Source organism: Rissa tridactyla, chromosome 6, assembly GCF_028500815.1.
Source record: "Rissa tridactyla isolate bRisTri1 chromosome 6, bRisTri1.patW.cur.20221130, whole genome shotgun sequence".
Taxonomy (NCBI): domain Eukaryota; kingdom Metazoa; phylum Chordata; class Aves; order Charadriiformes; family Laridae; genus Rissa; species Rissa tridactyla.
In genome coordinates, this window is record NC_071471.1 from 21,192,434 (window position 1) to 21,212,130 (window position 19,697).

Genomic DNA, 19,697 nt, shown 5'->3' on the forward strand with positions numbered 1-19,697 from the left:
TAGAGCCTAAGGTCATTGCTGTTGTAAAGCAAGCTTCAAAGATACCCATCACAATTCACAGAATAAACAGCAACGGAACTTGTCCTGCCTAAAGAAAAATGAAAGAACAATGATTAATATGTTGTAATGGACCTTTTCATCCTTATCGCTTCCAGACTGTGGAATGTTATTTCTGGCACAGAGATTCTTGGTCAAGTATGAAGAGTCATCGATTGGATAAAGTGCTTGATTTAGCCCATTTTTATTCTATTACAGAATGACAGAAAGAGGTTTTAGACAGGAATAAAATCAATAGGGGGAAAAAGCAGAACTTGGCAAAATAGCTATAGCTTGAAATAAAATTATATATTTGTAATGTTGCATTTTTGGGTGAGGATTAATTAAAAAAAGGACTAGAAAACTACGGTCAGGCATCAAAAGTATGAAAAATGATACATTACTTTTAAAAAGTTTTCTTTATCCTTATCCTCCCCCCCAAAAAAAAAAGCTTTGCAAACTGGTGAAAGCGGCTTCTTTGACTTGACTTGTCATAGGAGGGTTCCTCCATGGAAGTGCCAAAGCAGCAGGCAGCATCTCTGCTGGTCACCCTCTTTCCCTGCTCGTTCTGAGACTTGTGTCCCATGAGACCCAGGAGCTTGGCAGGTCTGCACTGCACTCATCCCTTCCCAAACAACAGGACTTGGTACATGCGCCTCCACAGATGATCCATGGAGAAGAGATTATCTTGACCACAGAACTGGTACAGAAGAGGGGCGGGGGGTGAATAGTTTCCCTTTATGTGTGCAAAAATCACAGTAACACCTCACAGGCTGAGGCCAGATTTCTGGTTAGACACCTGAGGTTGAGAATGATCTCTTCCTCTGGAAAGGTTATTAATTATTATTTATGTGAAATAATATTACAAGGTCCAAATCGAAATTAGGGCCCCATAATGCTAAACACTCCACACACCTGCAGTCAGGCACTTTCACTGCCTTGAAATGTTCAAAAAGTGTTTTTTAAGGAAATTAAATTAGGGCAGTGGTAGAGGAAGTGCAACGTTAGTAGTTGAAATACTCTAGGACACTTCTTACTACCATTTGTTAAACAAAAACTCTCTATGAAACATGTTCTATGCTGAGTGACACTAATCTACACAATTAACCAGCTGACCTCCTGTGCACAGCACATTACAGAGGGTTCTTGAGGCAGGGTTTAAAGACGGAGACGATTCTGACTTTTCAGATCACCTGAGGAAGAGCATTGCTTTTGTTATGGACAGATTGGCAAGAACCAAGTTAACTGGGTATTCCCCACACCAAAATACATGGTGGGAGGATATGATTTCACCTGAAGCACCAGATAGCAGTCTGTCTTTAGAGAAAAACATCAACAGTAAAAGTAACATATTTCTATGAACAAAAAAATCACAGCCTGGTTATGGTGACTAAGGTGGCACGGTCCTCGTGGCAGGCAGGGTTCGCTGTCTTAGAGACAACCCTACTTTCTTCATGCGACTTCTCCCTCCTAAATGTGGATAGCACAAGTCCACTATGACTTTTATCCCAGCACTCCTTAATGGGGGCTTTCTCTCCTTGTCTTTCCCCTCCCTTGCAGAGCCAACCAGGACCATAATGCTTTGGCACAGAACCAGCAAGGTAAACACCCTGCCAAATGTCAAGATCCTCAGTAAGAGTCAACACAGGCTTATTCTTCTTCAGTTCTGTGATCAAAACTTCCACAGGGAGTCTGATAAGGCAAGCGGACTGTTATTGTTAAATACAGCAAGTACACATGGGGTAGATTAATCTCCACTTTACTCCAGGGTAACTGATAGCCTGAGTCAAGTTAGAGAGATAGGAAAATTAGTTTCTTTCTTTGCTTAATATTACATTAAGTTTCTTGTTCATCAGAACAGGAATGCAGCTCATAGGGGAAAAAACTACTTATTCATAACTTAAGGAAGGAGATATATGAGAAGTGGGAAAGTCACAGGAAAGGGTGGAGAGCACAAATAGCCCATCAACTGAAAAGAGGAAGGCTTCTAGTGAATGCACAGAAAATTGCCCGAAACTGGAACCACTCTGAGGCAGAGACATATTTGAAGGTCAGAAAGGACTGCTTTTGCCCTTTCTTCTAGGCTGCACCTGAAAGCACTGAGAACATTTCATTTTCCTCCATCTAGTTGTCTTCATTAACTGAATTTCCCCACATGCAGAGTCCTCTGTCCCGAGAGCTCACTGTACCTTGTCTCTTTTAGCCACAGGCTCTTCCCTGAGTGAAAGAGAGTTCAGAGGAGCCCTGCAGCTCCTCACACTCACAGGTGAGCAGAGCCCAGTCCCAGCTCTTTGCATGACAAAGCCTTTGCCCTAGGATGCCATGGCTTGGTCTCTTTCTAACGCATATGCTAGGGATTTTCTGCCATCCTCCTCCTCCCTACACATCTCCTTCCACCCTTTCCCAGCCCCTGTCCTCCAGTTGTCCTTTACTGGAGGCCAGGGAGACTTGAAGGGGTGGCACTTAGCCCTGCCCCAGCAACCGCATAGGTAAATATTACTGGTCTTTCCTCAGAGCATGTAAGAGTCCCTATCACGGGCTCTTTTCATTGTGCACCAAGGCCACGGCCAAGGACAAACTGCTGCTTTGTAAAATGGAGACCCAGAGGAGAGGGGGGGAGAGGGTAAGTCAAGCTCTTATTGAAGTCAATGAGCATGATCAAACCACTAATCTGGGTAAACAAAATACAGAAAATGACATTGATTGCACATTGGCTTTAACAATGAATAATTGCGCTTTGATGTGCCCATAAATGTGATAAAAATCAAGGCAATATATTCAAAACAAAATAAAAGAAAAAATACAAAGAGATATTTTACAACTAGGCTCCATTACCATCTATCCTAACGAGATTAAGTAGTAATTGCTGTGTCAAGAAAAAATATAGTGTGCTCAGTGAGTGAAACATCATGATAGGATCCCATTGTATTATGGGCTCAGGCCTAGCTGGAGAGCAGTGATGGGATTTTTCCAGGGCTGCACAACCAATTTTTTTTATTTTTTATTTTTTTAGTATCAAAGGCCTTTCTCTGGAAATGTAATTCTTAACAATAAAAGCATTCCTCTTTAAACTTATCTGTAAGCCCTGCTGAAGCTAGCTGCAGGCTTTTCATTTTTTCACTTTAGCACAAAAGTAACTTGAAATCAGTAGTGGTTTTAAGCGAGCTTTTCTGGCCTGTTTTCTCACTGAGGGTGCAAGGTTTCTAGTAGTGGGGTTTTTTTAAGTTATTGCACTTGATCATCTCAAGGTGCAAACTTCAGTACCATCTAGCATTAATGAATAATGGATAAATATAGTTTACTAAAGTTATTTGAACTTGCATTGCCCTAAATGTAATACAGGTTTGTTTAGGCTTATCGGCTTCATAGAATATTTAAGAACCAGACACCAATATCACACTCGAATTCAACAAAAATTAAGCAATTATACTTTCAAGGTATCTTTGAAAGTTTCTGTCTTAATACTTTCTTGGACCTGTACACAGAGTATAAGGTGAACAAAGGACAACAGCTGAATTGATACATTTTCTATACTAAGAGAATACTGCATTTCTTTGTCATAACTTTAAACTGCATTAAGATAAAAATATCAAGTCTAGAATTAAATAGCACATAGAGGAAATCCACATTTCCTCCTTGACCTCTTTGTTACTGAAATCCTTTAGGCAGGTGAGAAAATAAATTGCAACTTTCTGAAACACTTCCTTGTAGAATAATCTGTTCCACAGAAGGCTTGATGATAATATTAATGAGTGGTGATGTTACTTACATTGATAAAGTACATGCATTTTGACAGTAATGGAACGATCTCTCTGCAACATGGTGATGGACGCTAGTTGTAAAGCTCACCTTAAGACATATTCTAACAGCCCATTTGTTTGAATCGTGCATGTTGATACAGTGTCAGCGCGACGTAAATGTGGAACACGTTTCTACCAGTAGCTAGCTTCAGGCAGCAAGAACAGTTTGGAACAGAAAGACCCAAGGAAAACAAAGAGAGTCAAGCCGGTACAAAAGATGAAAATGGAATTCAGGTTTGGTCTTCCTTATTTACGGGACCAAAGCAAGCAAGCTTCAGTGACAAAAGAAAATAGAAGAGAAAAGAAGCAGAGACTGCTTCCTTTGTTCTATTAACTCAGCTGGCACCGATGAACTCACCCCTCTCCCATTTTCCTGCTGGCTGCCTCTAAACAACTGTACTTGACAAATTACGTCAGCAAGTCAAATCTCATGCCTCGTGCATGAGGCTCCATCATTTGGTCCAGTACAGCTGCTGCAGGTTTTGTTCCCATCTGCTCCTTGCTGAGGGTCCATGAGACAACAGCCTCTTCGCTGGCACAAGCAGTGGTCTGCCAAGAGCCACCACGCTGTGTGGTGGTGAAACCCAGCGCTTCTGGGCTATGAAATGCCATATGAAAGAAAAAATGTCTCCTTATTTATCATCATGGTTCCTTCCTCATTGTGTGACCGTGTCTGCTCTGTTGTGGAAACTCACCTGGGGAATATCCCCTCCGTGAAAAATAAGCGTGAGAGCGTCCTCTTGGGGATCTGCCCCACTGTACCGACATCCCTTTCAGGAGGCGCTGCATTAGCCGTCCTCACTCTCACACTTCTAAAAAGCAAGACTTACAAAATGCTGAAGTCACTCATCACAGACTGTATGGGAACAGCAACAGGCAAGCTAAGCACTCAGAATATAGTGGTGCCTTAAGTGCAATTTAAAATGTAACAAATTAAAACACCTTCTTGCTTATTTGTTTTTCGGTAGGTATTTCATGATCAAAATACCGCAGACAGACTAAAAAGGCAATGCACCTCCATTCGGCAGTATGGTACAAGGTGGGTGAAATACAGCTCACTGCCACAGTTGACCCAACTAAGAACTGTAAAATTGTTTGGGGAAAAAAACCCCACCAAACAAAACCCCCCTAAAGATTTAGGGTCATCACAACAACTGTAATAAAATACTATATATTTTTGGTTATCCTCAACATTCTTAGTTGCTTATATATTTTTTCCTAAGACACTTACATGATTTTCTATTTTTATGCACTGGTAATTGGAGTTTATGATTTACATATTACAGTGCAGTAAAATCCAATTATAGCAAATCTACAGAGAGACTGTATTTATTTCAGGAGACGATACTGAGGAACCGTGTCAACATGTAGCAACATAACGACCTGCTCACTTTCTGGCTTTCATGCAAAACATTGTAATGATTAGGTTTCAGACACTGCACGAGGATACTTAAGGATGAGCTATAAAACCATTCCACATCTGTGTTTGTTTTATTAGCAGAACCATTTCTGGGAAAAACAGGAAAGCAAATGCTGATCCAGCTGCTAATTCTGGATAACTCTTTTATGTCACTAACTGCATTACCAAACACTACTTCTTGTAATCCTTTCTCCATCTCCTCCTTTCTCAATTAAGTATAAATTTCTTGTCATTTCCCCCATCAGCGCTGAAGCAGAATTATAACTAATGTTAATTGCACAGGTTTTACGTTCCATGTAAACTCAGTTACGGAGAAGATGGTTTGTCGATGGTAGATTGACAGACGATATATAATCAGAGAACGAATAAAAAAAGAGAGAGTTCATATACATTCTGGGACAGGCCAGGATGGAAGAGAGTAAAATACATTTTTTTTTACAGATAACCACTAAGTTTATTGATAAAATGATCACAAGTGACAATCACCTTGATCCGAGTGGAGCTGCTCATACACAATTGCTGCTCAAGACCGCAGCTACTACTAGCGCTCATCAAATCTCAGACTCCAGAGCTCTGTTTCTCCCTGGACCAGCAACTGCAAGTCACCCTGCATGCATAATTTTATGCAGGTAAATTCAATGGGACTATTAAGTCTGCTCTGAATTAAGATACGCTTAGTTGATTTTCTGAAGGACTATATGTGAGCTGAGATTACCAAAGCTGCTGAGAAAACGTGGGGATCCAACACCCCAATTCATTTTGAAAACTTGAGGCTAATGACCTGAATATTTCAAATCTTTCCTTCCTTGTGAATCTGCTGGCTTCAGGAAAATATTTTCACATGCTACTGTTACAATTTTTTTACATCTCTCTCATCCTTCTTCCACAAGAAAAGCTGGCATGATTGTTCTTGAGTCAGTCATTGTAACAAGCTTGTGCTTGATTAATTAATAAACCCCGTAAAGAGTAATCAGGGAAGAATGCTACTCCCCCTCCCCTATTTGAAAATTGCAGTTCAGCGCCGGCTGACTGCAAAGCCAGATTGAACACTGACACTTTGAAGTCGATAACCCTCTCTGCTTTATTCCAGAGTAGCAAAATTAATCGTGTTACTCCTAAAAGCTCTGCTGTATCTTTAAAGTATCAGAAAACATACAGTACTGTGAGAAAACTAAGAGCTGTTTCTCTGTCTCTGCCAGTAGCTTCCCTTTCAGTGTCTTGATAAAATTAAGGTCCTGTAACAAAGGCGGCGAGGGAGCATCTGTGGCAGGATTTGCTAGCACTCGTGAACAGCTGCGTGCACTCTAACTTCATACACTTTTCCCACTAAAACTGTGCATAACTGAAAGTGATGCAAACAACAATAAAGCTTCTGTTCAGGGAGACTGTAATATCTTTGCAGACAGATATATTTTTCTCCCTGAGACTGATGAGAAATGACTATAAAATACAAACCTGCTTCATTTCTATTACAAAAAAATCAAAACCAATGCTGCCAGCTAACCATTAACTGGAAAATAATGAGGGCTAATGAAATAGCAAGAGTCCAGATCTTTCGGTGCTCAGACAGGTCTCTTAAGGGAACTGAAAATGAATTAGCCTGAGTTTGACAGCAGGAAAAAAGGCAACTAAGACACTGGAAGGTGGGGACGAGGCTGTCAGAGAAGGAGAAGAGAACAGATTGACAGACAGCTGTATATGAAAAAGAGTAATTTAGGGGTTAGAGAATAACTCAGAAAAATGTTATAATAGTTAGAAATCATTTTGGAAAAGTAGTGCTAAGCAGACTCTTTTATTCCAGCATTAGGACTATTCAATGGCCCTGTATCATCATGAAGAGGGTCAGAACAGATGATCATAATGGTCCCTTCTGGCCTCAAAATCTATGACTTCATTAAAACCATCCAGACTATATGCTGTTCAATTCTGTGTTCCCATGTGACTCGGTAAGTATTCTTCCTTTTCTGTGTTATATAAAGCTCATCCTACAGAGCAGTTAATACCCCACTCCAACTATTTGCTGGTACCTGGGTACACTATGGTCCCAACACTGGGTTTGGACCTCTCAGCTGCTTAAAATAAAGGTCCAGCAAAGACTGTGGAAACTGATACAAAGATCTGTGGGCTATAAGCACTTAACCTCAGGACCCTCTTATGTTAGCTCTGTTTTGTGCAGGGGATTGGACCAGGTGAGCTCCAGAGGTCCCTTCCACCTGCATTTTTCTAAATGTCTCAGCCAACACCACAGCACAGGAGCAGCTAAATGATTTACAAACTTCCCTATTTCACCTGAAAGCGATACCACTCTCCACAGTTTTATTTCTGCATTTATTCAAAACTGATCCAACCTGAACAGTTAAATACCTATCCCTGGATAAAGTCTGGTCAAGATCCAAAGGCAGACAGAGCAGCATGCCGGTCCTCTAGAAGGTGCCCCTTCCACTAGCCACATTCAGAGCAGGTCTAAGGAGTGAAGCCTTCACAAAACGTATCTGTGATGCCTTTGTTTTAAAAATAAACATGGTCAGAGGAGAGGTAGTATTGCTGCCATCTGTAGTTTATACAGCAGGTGAGTAGTTAGAGGACTTGCAGGACTTGGATGTTAAGGCAAGATCTCACGTTTCCTAGGAGAACAGTGTAATCCCTGAACAACAGGCTGAGAAAGCTTCATTCCCACCCCAGAAGCTGTGGCACTGTGCAGAAGGAGATGGTGCAGTTCATGGTGTCAGAGGACATGCAGGATGCAGCGGGGTCCTGTTATGAGGACCCTCAGCTACTTGGGGCAGAATCACACGTTTTGATATTTGGACTTGAATGGTTGGCGCACAGAGGAAACAGGAACCAGGGTCAGGACATATGGAAAAACAACCCCAGTTGTTCTGGCTCTGTAGAAGGACGTCTAATAAATATCTGTCACAGAAGCCTGTCATTTCTACGTTAACTGTCTCTAGGCAGGGCAGCAAGAGTCCAAAAACCAGAAAAAGCGTGAGTCTAAGTCTAGCTGACATTAGAACACTAGGTAGCACCGGGTATTCTGGTCAGAGCAGGCTCTGTTTTGGATGGAGGTGCATGCAAGGAGACATATACGTTCAAATTTACTGGATCCTCACTAGCACAGAGAAGCTGCTTGAGAACAGGCTGAGGCCTTGGAAGGATCAGCTCAGCAACTTCCAAGAAAAATAAATGGAGTTCCGAACAATATGGTGCGTACAAATCTCTTGGATGAGACCCGAGAAGACTAAGAAAGGCAGGTCCTTTCAGCTTAACCTCTTGCTGTAGTTTTGATTAGAGAAGTGGTTTACATTGATGTCTTTGGTTAATAATATATCCTCTCTCACTAATAGGGCTCATTCACTGCTTTTGTAGTGCCTACAAGGCACTGCATTTCAATGATGTGTACAGCATGTGCTCATACGATGCCTTACAGTCAGTTTGATTAAGAAATGATACAGATACACAGGGCTATTCCTTGTTTATGGAATGTTATGTCCAAACCTGTCTGCATTTGAGTCTCTGAATTCCTTGGGAACCGCTGGGACTATTAAACAAAGCTCAGAAACCCTCTTGCAGCGTACAGGGAACGAAAAAGAAAACTGAGTAGGTGTAACCGTCTTTCAGAATTACCGCCCCACATTATGGCTATTTCAGTAACTCCTCTACCCATGGCAGTTTCATGCTTATTAGAAAGGTCATGCCAATAAGCTCAGCACCTTTTATTCAGATTCACAGGTCAAGACATCTCAGCTAATTGAGAGTCCGCCCAGATAATCTACTTGAGTATTTTATTATGATTTTGTATAAAGCTATCAGATGTTGCTCCTGAAGAAGATTACTGCATAAAAAAACCCAGAAATAAAAACCTAACCAAGTTTAAGCACTTAGACACCTGCATGAGATTGCTATTTCCAATAGTTCTTGGAATTAGGCAATACTGCCATATCCTCTACTTGGGAGGTTCCAGCTAAGAGCTGGCGGGCATCCCATCTTGCCACGCACAGCATTCCCAAGGGCCACGTGGAAAAAGTTCTCCTCCCTGCTGTGTGTCCCAATAAACTGGCAGGATGATTTCAGTCTTTGGTCCCCTTTCAACACAAAAACCCAAGGATTTTTACAGAAGGAAAAGACAGAGCAGAAGACGGGACACACAATTTGCCCTGTCTACACTGCGCGTGTAGGAGAGGTGCAGAAGGAAGGTGGAAGCATTACAGCAATCCACATATGGTGCTGTTATGACCAGCATGTTTTCTAGAACACATCACTTTCCAGTTGTGCAATGCACTCAGTGCCTTCTCTACAAGGCTTGCAATAATTTGTGGAACTGACATTGTTGGGATTCATGGTGTGTAAAAATAGCAGGGAAAAAAAAAAAGGAAGATAAGATGCAAAAGACTTAGTCTATCCCTGCTTTGCAAAAATGGTAGAAATCTCTGATATCTTGCATTCCCTATCCCAGAAATTAAGGCCTGTCATCGTTTATTTGTTATCTTACCTGGCAAATAAAAGTAATTGCTGTTTTTAAGAGCACAAACGTGAATGGCAGCATCTGAGATAGAGCAACATCCTGAGGTTTCCAAAGCTCCTCTGAAGGAAGGACCTGAAACACGAGCCAACTCACGCACATGAGGTGGCCTGGCTTTCCCCATAAGTGCTCTTTGCAGGGAATTGCTACACACAGGGTACGGAACACGCACCCCAGAGCGATTACTTTTCCTCCTCCCTGCTCCCCTCTCCTTGGAGCACAGCCATGCCTTGGCCCTTTCCAAGAGAGTTTGCAGGATGCCAGTACAGGCTCAGAACGGTATTTCAGCCAGAATGGGACGTATGGTAGAGTTGAAATTCACTGCCAGAAGAAGGAAAAAAAAAACAAAACAGAATTATTCAAAGTTATTAATTCTGCCTCATGAGTGCAATTACTAATCACTGGGGGAGGGGTTGAACAGAGTGAAAGAAAATCAATGATTATCAGCCTGCAACATGTGGGTAGTTTCCACCCTCACAATTCGAGTGGCTCTGCCAATACCTGGTCTGGCATTTGGGTCAGCTGATACGTAGTTTGAGGTTAAAAAATGTCAGGATCTGTACTGGCGTAAGCAGCTTTCCTCTTCATCCTTCGCCAGGCATTCCCACCCTTGCACCGTTCCCACAGCTGCCATACTGCCACAGGTTTTGGAGCCCTTTGATGATATTTTTAATCCAGATCGTTCCCTTACCTGGTTTACCAGGCAGCCCTGCAAACAGTTGCATCAGTACAATGAAGGGGGATAAATAAGATGACAACTAAACTACTATTTGTGGGGGAAAAAAAAACCAATCAAAACAAGAAAAACCCCAAAACAGTTACCAGGGAACCAACCGAGATTTACATGAGGGAATCATTGCCCAAATTTTTGATTAAATGTTTATGTTGAAAGTGTTGAATGAATACTAAAGAGGTTTCATTGTAGCAATTACAGGTCATTACATTTGAAATTATTACTGGGAAGCACATCCAGTATGCACCTCCATAGCAAAAGTACATTGAAGTTAGGGAGTAGTTCTGAGAAACTTGCTTTCCCCTTTAAAAAGACATTTGTTTTAATAGGAAGTTAAGAGATTATAAATAGTGCAGCACAAATCTTCAGTGCAGGAAAGAATCAATGCAAAATCTCAGATAAGGTCTGCAAATTGCAGCGATCTGTATCAGGGCCAAGTCCCACTTGCTTTTACACAACAGCCTTATTGACAAAATCAGGATTTCTCCTGAGAGAAAAGGGGATTCCAGATCTTCGTTTAGAATATAAATAATTAAGTTAGTAGAAAATTATACATAATTACAATTTTATTATCTTTGAATATCCATTTATCCCTGGTGGACTCTTTCTTAGGATTCCAATTTTCAGCAACATCGAGCCCTTTCAGTGCTCCCATTGACCTTAACGACAGCAGGACTGGATTCATGTATAATTAGATATAATACTGCAATGGAGCCATGCTAGAAGCGGGAGCTGCATGTTCGTTCCTAGGCCAAACTCAGCAGGGGGATCCTGACATGCACATGGACAGAAAGCTATTTTCTTAAGGATACCAGGTGTTGCAAATAATAAAATCTCAGTCAAACAACACAAACCGAATGCTGGCCTTCCGGTGAAGGCGCTAGGAAACTAGTGGGCATCACATGTGCATGTCTGTGGACAGAATTAGGGTTTTTTTTACAGTACCACAACACTGAAATCATGGAGGACTCATGAATGGACCCCTTGGAGCTAAAATGAAGGTCAGATGACGACAAAGTAGAGAGTAGTTCTTTTTTTTTTTTTTTTTAACTTGAAAGGACTAATTCGAAAAATTAAACATATATATACGGTAACAACTTTAAATATATCAGAGTAAAATCTTTTCATGCAATATTAATGTTTCAAAGAGCCTTCTGTGATTATTTCCACTAAATAAAAATATCAGAAAAATGTCTCCACCTGAAACAAGTTCTGAAACATCATAAATAAAAATGCATTCATGGTGCTTAAAGTTCTACCTTAATATAAAGAGAGGAAACGCTCATGAAGTACACTCTGGTCTATGGATAGAAATACCATCTTGCTAAAGTAGTCTTTATTTCTCTATCAAAAGTACATGTGGCTCTGTGCTAATTCTTGTTCTCTCTGCTAAAGGAACAAAAGCCCGATTATTGCTAGAATTTATTTCTAAATAAAGATGAGTTGATAGAGATGCAGGATGCTCAGCAAACCACATCTCAGAAAAGAATTCAAATCACTTTGGGTTTTTTTGCTTTTTTCATCTCTTAAATCAGCTTAGACTGACAAACCATTTCCCAAGACAAGAGTGGAATACAAGGTGATATTTAGTTAGATCTAGCTCTGTCAGAGCTGGCATCTGCTTCCATTGACTTCAACAAAAGTGCTAACTAATGTGCAATTTAACCTTAACATACAAAGCAAGGTGCTTGCATTGCATAAGCTCTGGAACAATGTTTAGAGACGGTGAGGCTGATTTACAGTTAAACAAAACACCAGAGAACCCAAAACTGGTCTCCCCCGGGGGCGTTACTGGGTAACCAGATGTTTGGTTAGCATTTGTACCCACAGATTTGCTGCCTTAAGAATGTGGTCCCAGATGTTTTTGCACAGTAATACTTCAGACTAAGTTATTTTAAAAATGTCTCTGTTCTCTATGAGTAAAGCCTACAATCATCTGTCAATAGAATAAAAGCGTTCTTTTTTGTGTGCATTTGCATTGTTTAATTAACTTTCTTCAACACACACAACATTCCTCATGCTGTGAGATATATGGGAGGTAAATCAGTACAAGATGGCAGTTCTTTGTCTGTCCTGGAAAGGCAAATTGCTTCTCTCAATTACAGTTTTTCTTCCTCGATGGACCAGTACACACAACCAAGAATTAACTTACTGCAGATGTAAACACCATTGTGCATCCCCAGTGGGTTCTCTGCCCAAGTCCCAAGATTTTGGTTTTAGTCATCACCCAGGTATGGAAAGCAGAAGCCATTGTCTCTCACCATCTAATCAAGGTAATAATTACAGGCAGTGGATCTGGAGCTAAGAAGAGGAAAAAGGCTTTTCAATCACTGCCTCTGCATTTCAATCGAAGCCCCATGCTGTACAACACTGGAGAACAAGGTGTAAATCAGCTTAAGAACATAGTTCTGCATTCAATGCGTTGTGGTTTACAGCTCCCAAATGACCTTCATCTATCTTCCTTAGCTGTAGAGGTGTATAATTGAACTAAAGAGAGGCTTGAATAATGAGGTTGAGAGTGGCAGCTCCGCTGCTGTTGCTTAATAGTGTACCAGCCTTGCACTTTGTTTTCTGATATGTAACAAAATACTGTAGTGGGTCCAATTCTTCAGGGTGACACTTGGTGATAGTCCCTCTTTTAAAATAGAAAAGAGCAGGAGGTTTGCAGGCAAAAAACCTATAAATCTGTGGCTGCAACTAGGCTCCCAAAAATACAATTATATGAACCATTTTCTATTCAATATCTGCTCACAAAAGCTCAGAGAGACAAATTGCAATTATCTGCTCTTCTTTCAGTCATGGAATCTTTCTATTTTTTTAACTGTTCATCTTTCTTGTGAAAGATTCCCCCCTCAGCTCAGAGAAGTACGGTGTGACACTTTCTAGCTAGAGTTCTGTACTGGGACCTTGCCGGAGTGAGCAGAGATGAAGTGTCTGAGAGCAGCCTTTCAAACGACAAGACTTTGTTTTCAGATCATGCTTTTCCTATATGGGTGCTGGAGTCATCCTTTCTCTCTGTTGGTGAGGTTAACATTACAGGGCCTTCCAGCCCTTCTAATTCCTCCTTACCATCAGTTCATTACCAGTAACTACACTGGAAAAAAGGTCTAACAGTCCAATAGCCCTGGATCAATGTAAGATGTCTCCCCAGTCAAACAGCTGTTGAAAACAAATGTTCCTCTTGTGGCATTTTTGTTGATTTCATGGACACTAAAAGACTTATTCATGCATTTACAGCACCAATTAAGCAGTCAGTCTGCTAACTGCCTCCCTGTTACACCAACACTACCTCCAAGTCAGTACAAGACCTAACCCTGAGGAATCTGAAGCAGGGGCTCCCAGACCTCACAGAGGCAGCCCCAGAAGCAACCAGTGTCCCCTGAAGCAGCCAGCGTCCTCCATGGACCCACCTGGTGGGAGCAGGTTGACGGAGGTGCCAGCTCTCGAGCCAGTGAGGGAAACCGGAGAACAGAAGGAAAAATCAGATGCAGCAACTTACTTCAGGAGAGGCATCTTCCCTGGCTGAGGAAGTGAGTTACAACCTCCTTTGGTCACATTTACATCTTGGGCGGGGGGGGCGGGGGGGGGAGGGGGGGGCGGAACACTCTTACCTCTCAAAATCACCTCTGCAAGACCCCAGAAAGTGCTGTGGCAGTGTTCCCTCTAAAATCCTCATCAGTCTACCTCACGTCTGACATATACGACAAAAAAATGACAAATTGTACTGCCTCCAGGATTTTCACTTTCTTATTATTTTACTCTCCTCCCCTCCCCACGTTTTGTTGTTTGTCTACTTGACAGGGAAAGTTTCTTCGGGGTTGTTGGGCTGGCATTTTTCTTTTGCAGTGTTTGCATAGACCTCAGGAGAGAAGCACTGCACCCGAGAGCCCCATAGCTGAGCTTTTAGACAATCTGATTTCTCACAGTTTCATCACAGCGAGGGAAAGAGCGTCTTGGAAAACAGCAAGACCAAGTCCTGTTGTCCAGAATAATACCAGGAGGTAAAAGTCATTATGGGTTTTTTAATGCAGCAACATTTCCTAGAGCAAGAGGCGTATACGCTTGAGAAACACAGAGTCACAAGGAAAATATACCACTGGTCATTTGGATATGCCACAGGAAAAATCTGCCAGCAAAATCGGACTTCAAAATTTAAAATAGATTTAATATATAGATGACCCAATCTGTCTTTGTAGAAGTCACCGTTGATTCCTAAATTACACAGGTCTGAAAGGAAAAGAACTGGACTTATCAAATGCTTTTCCTCTTTTATTTCAAGTTGCCATTCTACCTCATGCTAAATGCCTCCAAGAATATAAGCGGTTGTTAAATACCTCCAAGAATATTAAGTGGTATGTTAAGTTTTCTTTAAAATAAAATAGTGTCACCAAAGGCTGCTGGTGTATGAAGTTGTACTGTAGGAAGTTGTAAGTGAAGTACTGTAACATATAAATGTTTGGGAGATTAAGTAATAGTGAATTAAAGCCTTTAAGGGCAGTCTGATGTAAGTACTGACTTAACAGAGTAGTTACGCTTATTTTAATAGGCTTTTGTTTGCAAGAAAAGTCTAGTCCTGTCTTATCTAAAACACAATTCTGAGCAAACTTCCCTCTTACTGAGGACCTGATGTAACAGCCTGACTGTCGAGGCCGAATTTTTCCCCTTCAGAAAGGGCAGCATCTCTGTGTTAAGTTTTAAATGCATTAAAGAAAGCTGAGAAAATACAGAATGGCAAGAGTTACAGCTGCTGCTTCTCTGTAAGGCAAGTTGACCAATGCAGCAAAGGCTGGTATCTCATTTGTGATATGGGATGTGGCTTTGCCACAAATCTGAAAAATCTCATTAGAGAGAAAGTAATAAAGGTGGTAACACTGTCCCTTGGGACTCGCAGCCTTTAAGTAAGTACAAGAAACCTGTCTAGAAAGAATAAGGTAGGAAGCATTCATGACTTTCAATTTCACACCTCCAGTACCTGCCTACGTTGGTTAAACACAATACCGCACTCCGGATGATCTCCTTGCATTTACTCTGATGACTGACTCTCCTTTCTAGGAAAGCATTACTGGATATTATTTCTCAACACCCTAACACTGACACGCCTGGTGCATCCGCCCGGAAATAATGGAGAAACTGTCACTTTTCTGTCTAATGGCTTATGTTACTGTAAAGTGCAAAGGTAAACTTTATTTACCTTGAGATACCTGCTTTTGAGACAGATTCTGCTCTCAGCTCTTACCATGTGAGTTTGCCACAACACCCTTGACTCCAGCTTGGAGGGGTTACTTTGGATTGGCACCAGTTTACCTGAAGCACAGGCTGTGCCCATGGGCTGCTTCCCATCAGCCTACAGCCTGCGGAGAACTTCAGAGAACAGAACAATAAAACCTCCCATCCCCTCCATCACGACCACCACCACTCGTGATGATAGCCACCAGGCTCAGACACTGCAAATGTCACAGATCACAGCGAGTTTCTCAAGATAACCTGTCCATACAAAAGCACTGGAAAACTACTGGTAAGTTTAGGTACACAGGGGAAGAAACACATTTGGTTTTCTGGGACTGTGCCTTGCACTCAAAAATAAGAGAAAAAGACTTTGGTATCCCTCCTTTCCCTCCATGCGTAAGGACCTCGGCAGTTTTCCAGAATCCCGAGCTTTGGAGATACTGAAATTACCACAAATATGATGATACTGGTAAGGTTTATGGTCTCTGAGATGACTAAATTACCGCCACTACCTTATTTCACATTAAGTATTCAGACAGACTCTTAATTGGTCCAATTTACTACAGTTCCCTTGAACTCAGTGGAAAAACCTGAACACTTACAGAGGAGATAATTCTTTCCTTTCCTGACAGGGACAGAAGAACAGCATGCACAGAGAACCTGAATCACAAAATGGGAAAACACTCTGAATTGGCAGAATCAAGGTAGGTATTTTATTGACCTGACTTTGGTCCTTGGGAAGTCCGTCCAGCTGCAGCAGGCTCAGAGGACGTGCTGCTCCCAGGGCAATAGGCTATTCTGTTTGCAGCCTGGCAATAACAATTTTTGCCCTTGATTATCAATACAGCCCCCACATTCAGCACTTCAGCTATACAGGTCACCTTAGTAGGTAGGACAGGAGGGAAAGAGGGCTTCAATTCTAGCAGACAACATCCGCTGACCGCATAAAGTGATTTTGCAGCTGTTGCAAGCTGCACAGCCCTGTGAAATCTCAATCAGCAGACTTCCTCAGCTGGTAAACAGCTGGGTCGCTGTCACAGACACACACATCTTGTTTAGTTACACCTCACGTGAAGATTTTTCACTGCAGAAGTGGCTACCAGAGGCTTGAGAAAGCTTTATATACCCCCCCACACGCTTCTTGTTTGTATGGGGAGAACACAGCAAGGGGAATTCTGGTTCTTGCTTTTTCCCTTGCACAGCCAGAGACGCATAGACCACGCCACTGACCAGTGAGGATTTACAGGCAAAGACATAGAAAAGAAATCTCATCATCTATACCGGCTGCAGCCAAAACCAGGAGGCACCTCCTATCACACCGCTCTTTGTCAACCAGTTTACCCTTCTCCATTCTCACCTCCCGGCGAGGTTCTCCTGAATGACTGAGCTGCTTTTGCTCTAACACAACCTGTGACACACAAGCAACCCCTGCCCACTCCAGCCAGGCTGTCAAGGAGAGGATGCCAAATAGGGTCTGTCCATACAGCCTTCCCTCTCCCTGTTTTCTATTAAAAATCTCACACCTGCACTTCATCTCTGCCTTCACTGAGGCACAGAAGAGCATTCCTCTTCTGGAATCTCCCTCTCACTGTAAGAATCACCAGGGTCCAAACCTGAGGTTTCCCATCCCCCTCTCAGCTGAACTGACTTTCCCCTGGTGAGCAGAGTTGTCCCTTTGAGAGGTGTCCTCTCCCAGGGCTGGAGCCACACAGCAGGTCTCCACACAAACAGATTAGCTCCCCTCCTTTTTGAGGGTGCTCTCCATGTCTGAGCAGAGCACTCCAAACCACAGTCAAATAGAGTAAAACATTATTATAAGCAGCCAATACTTCAATCAAAACCACCAAAATTTTGTCTCCATTTCCTGTGGAAAATCTTGTGATTTACTGCAAATAGCTACATCGGTATGTAGTCATAAAGGATAATGAGGTCTAGTGATTTGAAATAACTAAAAACCCCTCCCTCCTGCAAGGTCGTCTACGAAAAGAACCACTGCCATTTGGCAAACTGATCAAGCCTTTGCCAAATGCTGAATGCAGGCAGCTTGTCAGTTGGTCTGTCTGTTTGTTTTTGTGGGATGGAGACTCTGACTCGAGTATGGAAGAAAACACAGAAGAATTATTATACCTTTCCCTAGGAACGCTTTGAAAATATGTGCCTTTTGGTGCCTTTTGGGCCTTTCCAAAGGCAAACAAGTTGTTGCTGAAAGGAAGTACTGTAAGCGCTCTCTGATGATTAAGTTTCAGCTGACTCCAAAGGCGGCGTTAACTCCTGCAAAGGCAAAGGATGCACAGCCCTCTCCGTTCCCTCTTCACACCACACCACTGGGCACCCAGAGGCCAAAGAGACACAGTCCCCCTCACTTCAGCACAGCCACCTTACAGGCAGAGGGACCGATGGAGCGGGTGCACTGGGCTCAAAACACACCATGAATTCATGACTTATGCATGAGTGATGCCCACGTGAGTGGTATCTGGTCCTCTGAATATCCCATGCTGGTGGAAAGGTCAGGAAAAGGCAGATGAATAACTGACACCGTTAAACCCATACTCTGTTGCTCACAACAGTAGATTGGGCAGGTCTGGTTAAACTAATATTCTTCCAAAACTGTTGTATGCAGACTTACTACAAAATGATTTACCTGGAAGATTGCAAAAGTAACCCACAAAAATAAAAGCAGCTAAAATGGTACCACAACATTAGGAAAGTCTCACTTAGCAAGTCAGTTCCTGAATTGCTGCAAAATTCAGGAGCTGGTAGAAGCTCTAGGGTTTTACTTAAAGTCCTTTCCTTGTTTGAAAAATCCATAGAAATAGAAAAGTCCCTTGTGCAAATTTCTCAGAGTTTCTGCTTTCGCTAAAACTTCTAAATAATGCTTGATTTCCAAATCACCTTCCATCTCCACAACATACTTTCAAATCAAAACCAAAAGTCCATGTGACCTTCTTGGGCAGCACCACCATGTAAGCTAAAGCTCCTCTCAGCACTTGGCAGGGTCTTAAGCTGCGCACTTAATTATAGAAGAGAGAAAAAAAATTACTTTGCATAACGTAGGTGAGAGAGTCACATAGCTCTGCATTTCATTCTAATTATAGAAAAATTAGAGATCTGCATAGCTTAAGTGTGGACAGCATGGAGTCCTAATGGTGTTAACTTGGGTATTAAGCTGGACTAACCCCATGCTAAATTGGCTATCTTAAGTCCTGTGTTTTAGCCATCCCCCCTCTTTTCTTCTTCCTGTAATTTGAAGACCTATGCTATAACCTTGGAACATCCACATGCCGTTAAATATAATTTCTAAAGAGAGAAAGGTCTGAGAAGGGATTTAAATAATTATTGAACCCAATTCTTCATTTCATCTTAAAGAGATACTGATCAATTTATTATTTTTTTTAAATGGGTAATTATAGTTCCATGGTAAAGACTTACAGAGCACTCAAAAATAGCACTAAACCCCCCCAAAACATCCATAATCTTTAAGTATTTTCTTATTTCCTTTAATACAGTTTTTCTGCAATCAATTGCACTGAAATCTTCTGTTAAGCCCAGCAATGTACTAACAGGCCCTGCTGATGAGATTGTGTCACCAAGCAGTTTTAGGAAGGAGAGGACAGAGCACTTCTCAGAAATCAACAGTGACCTGTCTTTGCTGAGTGTGGATCAAGAACAACCCCACCAGAATCAGTGTTATAAACTTCTAATTTATACGCTGGTATAAATTAGAAGAGTAAAGGTCAAAGATTATGAAAAGGTGAAAGTTATCAATTAACTCTCAGGGAGTAGTTATTTGTATTACAGTCGTCCTTAGAGGCCAATGGAGACAGAGCCCCTTGTAATAGATTAAGAAAACTGCTGATACAAAGAGTTTAAATTAATTCACCATTATCAGGATTATCCTGTCTGCACTTCTATGAAATTAAAACTGCAGCAGTTGTGTGGCTTTGTTTATATTTTTTAATAATA